Source organism: Primulina eburnea, chromosome 8 (genome assembly GCF_022965805.1).
Source record: "Primulina eburnea isolate SZY01 chromosome 8, ASM2296580v1, whole genome shotgun sequence".
Lineage (NCBI taxonomy): Eukaryota > Viridiplantae > Streptophyta > Magnoliopsida > Lamiales > Gesneriaceae > Primulina > Primulina eburnea.
In genome coordinates this window covers 12,097,099-12,111,758 of record NC_133108.1, presented here as the reverse complement: position 1 = coordinate 12,111,758, position 14,660 = coordinate 12,097,099, and positions in this window count along the sequence as shown.

The following is a 14,660-nucleotide window of genomic DNA, read 5'->3' as shown; positions in this document are numbered from 1 at the left end:
GGACTGACGGAAGTATTGAGACAGTATTGTTATGCCGTCGAAACATCAGTTGATTGAAATTGATCAGAGTCAGTATTGATTTAGATTGTATTGATATACCGTATGTCGATTGACATTGATCAGATTTGATTGTGATTTGATATTAATCAGAACAGGTATTGAATTGAATTGTGTATTGATATTATACCTATTCAATTGTTATTACCAGATTGGGAATGGACCGAGATAGAGTCGGGACTTCTTCTTCTTCTGAGCGAGAAGATAAAGGTATAAATTAATGTTGAGTTGGGATTGCACAACTCGAGTGAGGTTTGACTCGAGTTTCCCTAAATCACATACTTTACCTTATTGCATTGATATTTGCATTAAGTTGATTGATGTACTTGTTCTCTTGATATTAGATGACAGGTATTAGACGAGTTATCTTGTGACAGAAGTGCCGGATAGTAGTGGTATCGCCACGGCACATTGCACGATGTCTCGAGATAGGATATTAGCGATAGAGCTACAGTCCTTGACGGTTAGGTCAGGACACTGGATGTTTGGTTATATCGAGTAATGGAATCTATTACGGAATTCGATATAGGAACACCATATTTGGTTATATTGAGTAAATGGTATTGGAATTCTTCTATTACGGAATTCGATATAGGAATACCAGGGCACTGGTTATATCGAGTAATAGAGATTATGGTTCCATCCTTTACGGAATTCGATATAGGAATACCACATCTGGAAACCGGGATCCCTAGACTAGGATTGAGTCTAGTCTAAAACGTGGAGTCACGAGCTTGAGTGACAGTTATATTGATTGATATTGATTGATGTTGATTATGTTCCTGAATATGGTTCATGTCCTTTTCTGTTCCGGATATTGGTACATATTTAGAATAGAAATTATTCTTGATACTGATCATGTTCCAGATGTTGGTCCATGTCTAGAATAGGAATTATTCTTGATATTGAATTATGTTCCTGATATTGGTACATGTTTAGAATAGGAATTATTCTTGATATTGATTTATGTTCCTGATATTGGTACATGCTTAGAATAGGATTTATTCTAGAGATTGAATTATGTTCCTGATTAGGGTACATGTTTAGAATATGATTTATGCTTGTTATTGATTTATATCATGAGGTTGATATAGGATATGATTTTTGTTATATGCTCTTATATGATTTATATGATTGCATGTATACATGATTTATACTGAGAATGTAATTCTCACCGGAGTTATCCGGCTGTTGTCTTGTCTGTATGTGTGCATGGCAACAGGTGAGATAGGAGCGGGGTCAAGACGAGAACGAGGCTGGATTAGATAGCGTGGAGATCCGGGCTTCAGAAGCAACTTAGGATTCAGCACCGACATGTAGTTGAACCTAGTTGGATTATTGTAGATGACATCAGAATTGTATGTTCATGTTTAACATGTAATTTGATTTTAATTACATTACGTTTCCGCTTTGCATTTTAAAAGAAAAATTTTTAGACCCTGTTTATTATGAATGATTAAATATTCCTAAAGACGATTAAGGAATGGATTAGCGTCCGGGTCCCCACAACAGGTGGTATCAGAGCTGTAGGTCCTTGAACTGTAGGTTCCTTAGCACTGAGATAGAAAAGAGTGAGCGGGGTAGAATGTGTTTTCTTTCCTACTTTTGATTGCTAGCATGTGATATAGTATTATGTTGATTTACATTGAGTATGCTAGCATGCCAGCATGTTTTATTGCGTTTAAATGTACGTTACCTGAATATCTGAATTGATTTGGTAATATATCTGATTTGAAAATAAATCAGAACCAATTTTGATCAGAAGGTAAGCTGATCAGAAAGGGATTGAGATTGATTATCTACTGTGATTACTGACTCCTGTGATCATCAGATAGTACCTCGTAGAAGAATTTCAGAAAGGGGTAGTACTTCGTCTGATCAGATAGATGTATCAGAAATTCAGATGAAAACTAAATTGAAAGAGTTTCAGTTATTTCAGCCGCCGATTCTGAGTGGTATCGAGACGTCTGAAGAGTATGAGAACTGGTTTGATGACATAGAAATACTGTTCGATTTATTTAATTGTACCGATGAACAGAGAGTTACACTGGTATTCCCTCAGTTACGAGAAGCTGTCAGAAGTTGGTGGATTACAACCAAAGGAGTACTAGAACTGAGAGGTTCCCGAGGATTTCAGGGAGCTAGATCATCTGGATATGGTGATCAAGGAACAGACCCAGGACACACTTGATGATATAGTGGCAGGTATTGTTCCTTTATGATTATGGTGCATATGTATTGATATATACTAATGCAACGGGATGATTATCCTTGATTGGGTGGCACTGCTATATGCTTTACATGTTGGTTCTGTATCTACTGTGGTATTGGTTCTTTACCTTTTTAGGAAAAGAATTGATATGAGTGATATTCTGTGATATATCATATACTGCAGTAAGTTGAGAATGAGATTGAATTAGACTAGCTTGTACTTGTATTGTCTGATGATGACTATGTGATTGATATTGATATATCGAGCAAGTACAGAGCTATTATAGAGTCTTGCTAGGAAATGGTAAGATTTGGACCTGAAATGGCCAAAGAATGAATGATATACGGTAGGGATTCTCGATTTTGAATTCCTTGATATCTGTATCGTGATGATTCGATGATTATCGAAAGGAATGGAATAATTCCTTATGTATTCAGTGGATGACTGAAGTTGAGCTTATCAGGAATTGATTTACTAATAGCAGGAAGTTTGCTATAGTCTTTCAGATGAGAATTGAGGTTGTCCTGGATTAGGGAGAGTGATTTCAGTCTGGATTTTATTCCAGGTATTGGTTTCATGTTAGAATTTTTTTTATAGACTGATATTGATTGAACTGAAAGAATTGAGATATCAGTTGAAAGATTTATTGCCTGAGAGATAGAGTTACATTTGATTATATGTTTCTCTGGAAATTACTTCAGTTCCGATTATGGGTTGATGAATCCTGTGTTCAGCAATATTCTGAAGACATTATGCTCGTTTTATCTATGATATTTTGATATATTCGTAGCGTATGATTGAATTGAATATTCTGGGAACTGAGATTGTGGTATACAGAATTGTTCAGATATGAATCTCGATTGTAACAGATTGTATTCCGAATCTGTTATATCTGAAGATAGTATACTGACTGAATTATAGTACTGTTGAGACAGGGATCAGTGACGGAGAATGACATTGAAGATGGCAGAATTTCCGAGATGTCAGAAATGTCAGAGATTGTGTCTTATGCAGTCATTAGATCAGCATTGCGTACTGATATTCTGAATCTAATCCGATATTATTATCATTTTGAGTCTGAGTTTGATACCGATTGTTATGAACCGTTGAAATTATATACAGTTCAGTCGAGTCAGAACTGATTTTGAAGATTAAAACAGTTCAAAAGTTTGATCAGACTGTTCAGAACTTGATTTGATAGTTAGAACAGTGTGTCAGAGCCGATTACCAGGTAGGTAATATTTTATTTTATATGATTAGCTGATTTGTTTGTGTCAGATATTCGGATTCGAATGGCAGGTATTGTCAGATGCACACAGTAGTAGATTCAGTACTGTTCTGGTAACAGGAAATGTGTGATAATTCGAATGGATAGTTTTGATATAAACAGATGAAATCAATTATGTCAGAATTTATATTGAAATGTCTAAATCGCTGACTGATGAAAACAGGAAGATAGAAACCAGGAGATTGGTTATATCGATTATTGATTTTTAAATAGAAATGGGAGTACATTTCTATAGATCTGGTGATGGAATTACCGAAATTTTGCCAACATTGTACCAGTAGGTGGTTATGATTGAACGATTGTTCAAATATGCCTATGTTATATAGTACAGGATGACGTACTGATATGACCAGGCGACTGAGAGGTAGGTCGGAAACAGGGGTCAGATTGTATTAGATGCCAAAGTTGATTTTATCAGACTGTGATTTTCGTTTGATTTTATATTTTTGGCTGAGGGTATAGCTTGAATTTTAGCTATAATTTATAGATTGACAGATAGTCGGAGTGAACTATCCTGATACTGGAGGATATCCAGGAAATATAGTGCTTGATTTTAGCACTAATTGACATGATTTATTGTCGCTTGTGAATTATTGTACAATAATAGCTATTAGATGAGTATCGAAATAGCTTTAGTCGAGGTATTGTACAGTGAGAACTGCTATTGTCCTTCGCATGGAAATGATATTGCAGTGTTACTTGAGATCGGATTTGATAGATCAGAATGCATAGACTAAATAAGCCAACGTTGGACGATGACTGTTGGTATTGAAACCGAAGATTGAATATATCTCTGACTGAGATACTGAATTGTTATATGTTATCGATTGGTATATACGGATGCTGTATAGCCAATATTTTACGATTGATTCTGTCACAAATCATTTCAAGTAGTATTATGACATTATATTTCTTAAATGAGTGTTTTCCGTTTGGAGTCAAGATCCGGGAAAGAAAGATACTTCAGAATGATGTTAAGGAAATGAGTTTGGATGTTAAACTCTGTTATACATTTCTTCTGATAGATCGTAATTAATATAGTGAGAGTTCGAGGACGAACTCAGATCTAAGAGGGGGAGAAATGTAATGCCCCAGAATTTAATTACCGTAATCTGAAATGATTTGGGTATAATTACCGTAATCGGAGATTAATCGGAAATGATTTATTTATTACTTGAGAGGATTATAAACGGAACGGATCGGACCGGGAAAGATGGAAGAAAATCGAACTGGAAGGGCTAGGTGTGCGTGACCCGAAGGTCTCGCGCATATGCGCGGAAAGTGTGCGCGCATATGCGCGCGCCATGTGAATATCCAACAGCAAGTCCAGAGAAGTTCGCGCACATGCGCGAGTGTAGCGCGCACATGCGCGGGAGGTCCCGAACCCTGGGCGCATATGCGCCGAGATGAACGCGCATATGCGCGAGTGAGCGAAGGCGGGAGGCAGTGTGTCTCGCGCATATGCGCGACGATTTGCGCGCATATGCGCGAGTAGTCCAGAAGCTGGACAGCACTTCCGGCGCATATGCGCGGATTTTGGGCGCGCATATGCGCCAATCATGCAGAACAAGGACAAGCCATTTGGCCTAATGGTGCTACGTGTGTATATATGGATATATATATATATATATATATATATATATATATATATATATATATATATATATATATAATATATATATATATATATATATATATGTATATACACGATTCATTCCTGCAAAAATAAGAAAAGGGAAGGAACAAGGAACCGAGGGAAGATTCGGAGATTGTGAACAATCCGTCCGTTTGATTTCAAATCCGACTTCAGTACCGAGTTCCTATCAACGTAGGCTACGACTGGACGTAAGTTTTGCTACGTTTTGACATGTTTTGAAATTAAAATATTGTCAGAATTGAATAGGATTCATATATGATGTTCTTGTCATGATAGACATCATAGAATCGAGGTCAGATTAAAGAACGGACTGGTTATGTAATTGTTATGATTTTCGGAGTCGATGTGACGGAGAATTCATATCAGATATGTATTGTTATTGAGATTATGACTGGTATCGATATTGATTATGAGTTCTGGTATTATATCTGTGATGTTTGGACTGACGGAATTATTGAGACAGTATTGTTATGCCGTCGAAACATCAGTTGATTGAAATTGATCAGAGTCGGTATTGATTTAGATTGTATTGATATACCGTATGTCGATTGACATTGATCAGATTTGATTGTGATTTGATATTAATCAGAACAGGTATTGAATTGAATTGTGTATTGATATTATACCTATTCAATTGTTATTACCAGATTGGGAATGGACCGAGATAGAGTCGGGACTTCTTCTTCTTCTGAGCGAGAAGATAAAGGTATAAATTAATGTTGAGTTGGGATTGCACAACTCGAGTGAGGTTTGACTCGAGTTTCCCTAAATCACATACTTTACCTTATTGCATTAATATTTGCATTAAGTTGATTGATGTACTTGTTCTCTTGATATTAGATGACAGGTATTAGACGAGTTATCTTGTGACAGAAGTGCCGGATAGTAGTGGTATCGCCACGGCACATTGCACGATGTCTCGAGATAGGATATTAGCGATAGAGCTACAGTCCTTGACGGTTAGGTCAGGACACTGGATGTTTGGTTATATCGAGTAATGGAATCTATTACGGAATTCGATATAGGAACACCATATTTGGTTATATCGAGTAAAGGGTATTGGAATTCTTCTATTACGGAATTCGATATAGGAATACCAGGGCACTGGTTATATCGAGTAATAGAGATTATGGTTCCATCCTTTACGGAATTCGATATAGGAATACCACATCTGGAAACCGGGATCCCTAGACTAGGATTGAGTCTAGTCTAAAACGTGGAGTCACGAGCTTGAGTGACAGTTATATTGATTGATATTGATTGATGTTGATTATGTTCCTGAATATGGTCATGTCCTTTTATGTTCCGGATATTGGTACATATTTAGAATAGAAATTATTCTTGATACTGATCATGTTCCAGATATTGGTCCATGTCTAGAATATGAATTATTCTTGATATTGAATTATGTTCCTGATATTGGTACATGTTTAGAATATGAATTATTCTTGATATTGATTTATGTTCCTGATATTGGTACATGCTTAGAATAGGATTTATTCTAGAGATTGAATTATGTTCCTGATTAGGGTACATGTTTAGAATATGATATATGCTTGTTATTGATTTATATCATGAGGTTGATATAGGATATGATTTTTGTTATATGCTCTTATATGATTTATATGATTGCATGTATACATGATTTATACTGAGAATGTAATTCTCACCGGAGTTATCCGGCTGTTGTCTTGTCTGTATGTGTGCATGGCAACAGGTGGGATAGGAGCGGGGTCAAGACGAGAACGAGGCTGGATTAGATAGCGTGGAGATCCGGGCTTCAGAAGCAACTTAGGATTCAGCACCGACATGTAGTTGAACCTAGTTGGATTATTGTAGATGACATCAGAATTGTATGTTCATGTTTAACATGTAATTTGATTTTAATTACATTACGTTTCCGCTTTGCATTTTAAAAGAAAAATTTTTAGACCCTGTTTATTATGAATGATTAAATATTCCTAAAGACGATTAAGGAATGGATTAGCGTCCGGGTCCCCACAATTAAGCACATTAATTAAAAATTTAAAAGCCTTTTTGTTTTTTTTATTTATTAAAACTAAACCCACACACACCTCTAAACACCTACACACACATTCACCACGAAACACACACAAGTTACGTGATTTTGAAGGGGAAAAGAATAGAAGAACAGCAGCCGTTTCTCTTTGCAAGTCAAGGGAAGTTTTCGATTTTTTTATCTTTCGTTCTTCGATTTTCTTCCTCGTTCTTCCTTTCAACAATGATCACCCGACTCCTGTGCATCCCAAAGTGGGTTTTCGTTGGAGTTTTGACAAGAGAAAAGAGTAGAAAAAAATAGTAATCGTCCTCCGTTTGTCGCCGACTTTCACCGCTACGGTATTCGTATTTCGAGCGTTTTAAACGTAAAGGCACGCCATACTTCTTCCTTTTCTCATCTTTCACACCATATTATGTATGTTTAATCATGTGTGCATGAAAAATATGAATCCCTCCATGTATTTTCGTTTTTATGGATTATTATGCATAAAATTAGAGTTTTCTTTTTTTAAAACTCTTTATAATGATGCACAAAGGCGCTGCCATGGTAGGGGTACGTGAAGGGATGTTTTCCCACATGTTTAAGGGTCCTTAGGTGCATGTTTAAAGGCTGAAAAATATAGGACACCATTATGAACGAAAATTGTATTTTTTTTAGTCATAGGGTTCGGTTGAAGGGCTAGGCGTGTTTGGACTGGTAGGTTCGGTCCATCAGCATGTCATGGGTTTTTTCTAGGTCCTAGGATGTTTGGGTAGAGGCTGGATATGGTGGTTATGTTGGATCCCGGTTTTCTACACGTCCAAACGCATCGGAAGTTTAAAATTTTTTTTATTTATTTTGACAATCAAAATATGTTTTGCTTTGGGCGCTCGTATGATTTTAACAAAACATTCATAGGGCGTTAGAGTTTATACCTTTAGTGAACGATTCACACGGCTCCAACTATTCCGGGGTTAGCGGAGATAGCTCTTGGTGAATTCCCTACGAACTTTCTTCAGATCTGCTTTCTTTGATCCTCCTATCAAGTCCACGACCAAAAGTTTTGTTCCTCTTTCAAATAGCAGCGGAATATTTAAAAGAAGTTTTTACGTTGCGATTAAAATTTGAGAGATGACTCAAAATTCTTTTCCTTAAAAAAATTTCCAAAAGAATTTGGAGGAATTTTAGAAGCCACTATCGTGAATCACTCGTAGAGAATTAGTGGAGGCAACCCCTTTTTTATTTATATATAAAAACAAGAGCCTTTAACCTAAATTCCATAATTATGGATTTAGGTTACTTAATTAAATCCAATGGGCTTTGTTAATTAAATGGACTAGTCAAACTAGTTTAATTAATTATATTAAAGTCCAATTAAGAACTTTAATCCTTTAATATGTTGGACTTGTACTCCTACAAGCCCATTAAACATATCTCCATCATATTTAATTTAATATTTAATAAACTCAACTTTTGAGTTTAATAAATTAAATTCATTATAAATTCAACATTTGAATTTATTATTAAAATTATAAATTCAACTCCTTGAATTTTATCACCTCCAAAATTTAATATTTAATAAACCCAACTTTTGAGTTTAATAAATCAAATTCTCAAATTTTATAAATTCAACCCTTTGAATTTATTCTCTCCAAATTTCATAAATTAAACTTCTTGAATTTACTATCTCATAAAAATATGAGAAAATTCATGTAAGCTTAAATAATTATTTGGGACATGTTATAGTCAATGAAATTAAGAAAAAGTCAAAAACGGAAAATTATACGTCCAGGGGTAAAACGGTCTTTTTACACCGAGAAATTAGCAAAGGTCATGTCAGTGCCCAAAATGCTGTTTTTATGATATTACGATTATTTTTAAATGTTTATGAAATGTTCATGATTAAATTATGATTTTTAAATGTCTATTTGATATTTATGATTGAGGGAAGACATTTAAAATACATGTTGCATGCTTGGTTTCAAAATGAAATTGTAAATATTATTCACGATTTTTATAAAGTGATGTGAATGAAAAATGTTGAAGGAAGTGAAGTGATTGTGGCTAGTTCGTTAATGGTGGCGACGTCGTGAGGGTTATGGTCTCAGTGGGAGCCCGACGATCGTGTTTCCGTCATTGCGAATATGTGGTTATGAGGTTTGAGGTAAGAATGGGAATATCGTGAGGGGAGAAGGCCCCCAGAAGGAGCCCATTTATGAGAAAAGGCCCCAGAGGGAGCCCTGACGATCGTATTTCTATTCGATCATGTTAGGCCAAGGCTCAGTTGACCGGTGAGAGTGTCGCTGATGTCCCCGCCGCCCAGTACTGTGGTTTTATATAGATGGATCCATCGTCATGTCATGTCATGTTGAGGAAAGTCACAATTAACGATCTGAATTCAACAAAGGAAAAAGGAAAATGTTTATGATCATGAAAAATGTTTATGTCATGTCATGTTGAGGAAAAAGGAAAAATGTTATGGTTTATGAAATGTATCATGAAAATATTTATGAAAATGTTTATGTTTAAATTTATGCATCTTCATGAAAACGATATTTTAAGTACAATTATTTTTCACCGTTATATGTTGACTGCATTACGTATTACTCGTTATAAAGATTATGGTGTGTTGAGTCTTTAGACTCACTAAGTGTGATGGATGCAGGTGGTATTGAGGGAGGACTTGATGGGTGATACTACTGGACTGAAGGTGCACACAACCCCAGGACCAGCGCTACATTTTCCGCATGATGCTTTATGATTTAAGTTAAAGATTTTTAATATTATTTATTTATGCTTTTGAGAAATTTTTGAGAGGTTTAGTATGGGTATTACTTTTCAAATTATTACTTTTTAGGTTTGGTAAAACAGTAGACGATTTTACTTTACGACTATTTCACTTGATTTTCAAAATGCTAGATGGTTGTTAATTTATTTTAAAAGGGTAGAATATTTTATAAAAATATTTTGGTGTGATTTATGAACATGGTTGAAAATTGAGTGTTTTAAAAAAAAATCTAGTACTTTTAAAGCAATAAAAAGGACAGGACGTTTCACTCCAGTTAAATCCAAGTCGATATAACCAAACATCTAGTGTCCTGACCGAACCGTCATAGACTGTGGTCCTATTGCCAATACACTATCTTGTGACATCGTGCAATGTGCCCGTGGCTATCCCGCCACTATCAGGTACTTCTGTCACAAGATTACTCGTCTAATGCAGGCTCCTATAACTCCATAGAACAAAAATTTAATCAAATCAATAATAAAAATAATTAAACATAATAATAAGTATGTAATTTAGGGAAACTCAAGTACATCCTACTTGAGTCGATGTCCCAATACCACATTGACTTATACATTTATCTTCTCGGTCCGATAAAGACGAAGTCCTGAATTCAACTCTGTCCATACCCAATCTGATAATGACAATCGAATAGATACAATATCAGTATATAACACAGTTCAAAACCTGTTCTGATTACTACTCAAATCACAATATAATCTGATCAATATCGAAATGACACAAGCTAATCCATATCGACGATATCACAATATAATCGAAGTCACTATTGAATCTGATCAGTATCAACCCACAGATGTTTTGACGTCATAATAGTACAGTCTCCGTAAACCCGTCAATTCCAACATCATAGATATAATATAAGAACTCATAATCAATATCGATACAACTCATAATCTCAACGATAATACAAATCTGGTATCAACTATAAATCAAATCGACTCCGAAAATCATAACAATTACATAAACAATCTGTTCTTCATTCTGACTTCAAATATACGATGTCTACTGTATCAGAAACACTATATATGATTGTATTCAATTCTGACAACATCATATTTTCAAATCAAATCTAAACGTAACAAAACTTACGTCCTGTTGTAGCCTACGTTGACAGGAACTCAATACTGAAGTCGGATTCAAAATCAAACAGACGGTTCGCTCGTAAATCAATTTCGCAAATCACGGACGGAGCCTTTTCCCCAAAGCTTCCTTGGATAACTGAATGTAAATTCGTTCATTTACATATATTAATATATATATATATATATATATATATATATATATATATATATATATATGTATATATATATTATTGCTTAATTGTTTTATTTAATTGCTTTTAAATGCTAGCATGATGTTTATTATATGATTAAATATAGGATTGCATGATTAAATGATTATGTGACATGTTTTCATGAAATTAAAGATTTTGCACGAATATTCGATATAGGTAGGGGAAGGAGACCGGGGACGACCAAGACAAGAATATGTATTTTTATTTAAATAGTGGCAAGGCTTCCTAATATGATTAAAAATGATTTAATTTTCCGAAAAATATTGGAGTTCGAATTTATTTTACGAGTTGAGCTCGATTTTTCCCGGGAAGCCGGTTTTGGGCAAACAAGGAGTTTTAAAAGATCAAAAATATTATTTTGAGAAAAAATATTTTATAAACTTTTATTATTTAATTAATTAAGTGTTATTGGGCTCAATTTAATGATTTAAAGAAGGCCCAATTACCCTTAATCATACAAGCCCAAACCAAAGCCCATTTAACTTGTTAAATTAATTATAAATAAGTGATTTAGGTTTTGAAAACACCACAACCCTTGGCACCTTTCAGCCGAAAATTTCACACACAAGCACATACTGATTTTCGAAATTAAGGAGGAGAAAAAGGCTAGGAGTTCTTCGTCGTCCGGTCGTCCAACGTCGCACCCTCGCCGAAGATCGTATATTCGAGCGTTATAAACGCAAAGGCACGTTTCTAAACCTTTTTAAAACATCATACAAATCATATTATGTGTGTTTTATTTGATTATGCATGAAAAATATATGGGTTCGATTATTTTACGGTATGATACGTATTTTTAACGTTTTTACGATTTTACGCTTATTTTAAAAGAATCGTTATGAACCCAACGGATACGCTGCCAGTACATGATAAAATATGATAAATTATGGACAAAACATGATAAATATTGAAGAGAAATAAGATGGAATCGTAGGAAAATTCAGAAATAAGAACTGTGAGTTTTGTTGGAGTTTGTGTGCATGTTATGGTTCAAGGGGCTTGTTTCTTTGCATGGGTTGGTGGGGCTCAACCAGGGCTCGTCCAGGGTTAGGGGTGGTCTCGGTCTAGGGCTGGGTTGGGTCCTAGAGTGGCTAGGGTTCGAGATCTAGGCTTGGGGAAGGAGTCCACCCGAAGTGGGACTCCTCCCATATTCACGCGCAGTAGGCTGTTCGGGGGAGAAGAGGGGGAGCGCGGCTGGCCTGGGGGCGAGCCAGGGTGGTCCATGAGGGTCTTAGGATGATGGGCAGGGGTCGGGCCAGGGGCTGGAGTGGCTTGGGTCACTGCTGGCTCGAGCCAACGAGAGAAACGCGAGGAAGCTGCATGGAGCGCAGGTTGTGGTTCTTGCTTTCAGGTGGTTTGCTGCAGGGGTGGAATGGCTTGGTCTGGTCTGGGTAGGGGCTGGCCGTGGTCCAGGGTCGGTTAGGGTCGGCTGGGTTCGGTGGTGGCTCGGCTGGAGGTGTCCTAGTTGGGTTAGGAGTCCTATGAGTGCTAGGAGACTCACGCCCAACACTAGCAGATTTTAGGTGAATTTCCAGAGGGCTTTTGAGCGGGCCAGGGCCGGGTTTTTGGGCTGGGCTTGCACAGTAGGATCCCTAGGTGAGTTGGCAAGGGTTTGGCTCGAGGTGGCTCGGGCGTGGCTCGAGTAAATTGGGAGATGGCTCGGGTAGTTCGATAATGGGTCAATATTTCGAATTTAATAACAAAAATTGAATCCATGGGTCCACGGATGTGGCTCATGACTTGGAAGGTTAGAATAAATATTAAAAATGTTATGTTAAAAATTTGGGATCAAAATAACGAGTTTTGGATTTATTCGGAATTTAATCGTCGCACGAAACGTCAATTAACGAGTTAATTGAAACGCCTAGTTTTAAGCTTTATAAAATTATGAAAAATTAGGGATAAGATTAAATAATTATTAAAAGTCTAATTTTTTTAATTTGGAAATTTTATATTAAGGTTTGGTTTAATTCGGGATTAAAACGCGTTAATATGTCTTATTTAAAGATTAATTTAAAAGTCATCGATTTAAGCCAAATAAAAATATGAGAAAATTCATGTAAGCTTAAATAATTATTTAGAATAATCTCATGTCATTAAAAGTGAGAAAAAGATAAATTCGAGAATTTTTACGTCCAGGGGCAAAACGGTAATTTTACACTTAGGAAAATATGAAAACGCTTGGCAGCGTCCCGAAGGATCATAATGCATGTAAAATGATATTTTATGATTTATTATGATGATTTTGTTGATAATAAGTATTTTTACGATTTATGGTAAAGCTGTGCAATTTATACTATCTGAAATGCTATTTTTGGAATGCTGTCGTATTTTATGATTTTAAAATAAAAGGAAAAATATTTTGAGGGATGTGAATTGATTGTGACAAAAGATATGATTTATGTTATATGATTTTGTGGGGATAACGTGAGGGGAAAAGGCTCCAGAGGAAACCTATTTACGGGAAAAGGTCCCAAAGGGAACCCATGTTTGGGAAAAGGCCCCCGAGGGAACCCGTCTATGGGAAAAGGCCCCCGAGGGAACCCCAACGATCATATTTCCACGGTGTAGCCCAGCGCACACCGCTATGGGCCATGTGGAGCTAAGACTGCAGTCGACCAAATGATAAAAGCTAGTCACTTTCAAGGATCAAACTTCACCCAAAATGATATATGATTGAAAGCTTTACGATTTTAATGATTTTATGATATATGATTCATGATGATGATTATAGCTTATTTTAAATGATTTTTAAAACATTTATTTACGCATAAAGTTATTTTAAAATGATTTTACTAGTTATGATTTAATTATGCTCAAATGATTTTTAATGGTATATTATTTTCAAATGATTATTTTAAATAAAAATATGATTTTTAAATGTATGTGGATGTATATGTATTATTTGTTATCCATGTTTAGAACGTGTTGAGTCTTTAGACTCACTAGGTTTGTATGATGCAGGATTTGATGATTTTGGAGGCGGTGACGATTGAGTCGATCGAGTGCAGCAGTACACACCCGAGGGCCTTTATGTTTCCGCACTAGCTAGATAGATTTAAGGATTTAAAGATTTTGCTAATGATTTTTATTAAAGTTATTTTTATGCTTTATTACTAGCCGATCTTTTCGAAGGTCGATTTAGGAATTTTGGTTAGCCGATGATTTAGGATTTTATTTCATGCACTTGAGATTTAAATTGTTAAATTATTATGATTCATGTTTATGTTAATTTATTTTATTTAGTTTAATAGTTAGAATTTATGATTAAAGATTAGCAACGAAAAAAAAAATTAGAGGTCGTTTCAGTTGGTATCATATATATATATATATATATATATATATAT